Source organism: Berghia stephanieae, unplaced genomic scaffold (assembly GCF_034508935.2).
Source record: "Berghia stephanieae isolate SIO BIC M18660-M18661 unplaced genomic scaffold, UCSD_Bste_1.3 scaffold2076, whole genome shotgun sequence".
Taxonomy (NCBI): domain Eukaryota; kingdom Metazoa; phylum Mollusca; class Gastropoda; order Nudibranchia; family Aeolidiidae; genus Berghia; species Berghia stephanieae.
This window is the reverse complement of record NW_027623153.1, coordinates 5,001-5,766: the sequence shown is the minus strand read 5'-3', so window position 1 is coordinate 5,766 and position 766 is coordinate 5,001.

The window sequence follows — 766 nt, the reverse complement described above, 5'->3', positions numbered from 1 at the left end:
GTTGAGTTCTTGGAAAAAGGCTCTTTCCTCACATTTTCTCACCGTACTCAGGTGTAAAATGGGTACCTGGACGTCAAAAGCGTCTATGACGGAAAAAAATATTGTCATGTCGCCAAACAGGCATCGTGTCTAGTTCTACACGTTACATGTTGCTGTTTGTCAGAGACCCTTTGTAAAGGGCTTTGAGCACGTTTAGTGGATATTGTGTTATATAAAAGCTCTAGGTTCAGAGCTTAATTGTAGTTCATCAGATATACATACAGCGTAACTCACTCGTAAACAGACTAAGTTCAACAGCCAGTTAACTATGTCTGAATGTTTTGCCTTCTGTCTTTTTTTTTTTCCTGAAATTCCTGAGTCCTAATATTTAAACTTTATGGGGGGTTTCAGGCGTCTTGTCAAGGGGTCAGCTTGCAATTTATGCCGTCCTTTTTAGCTAGAGAAACCAGAATACATTCTGGCTCTGGCTTGGTGTCTATGAATGACTTCTAAGTCCATGTTTAACTTGTGTGATGATTTTGCCCTCTGTATGCGGCTATGTGGTCTTGTGGTATGACACTCGCTTTCGGATCGGAAGGTCCTGGGTTCGAGCCTCGCGCTTGGCACATAGTTGAGTCCTTGGAAAAGGACTCACTTTTTACTCACTTTCTCTGGCCTTTAACAGCGTTGTCTCTGTCCAAAAAATGTTGTAATATCGCCTGACAGGCGTCATGTCTCGTCCTACATGTTATGTGTTGCTGTTGGCCAGGGACCCCTTGTAAAGCGC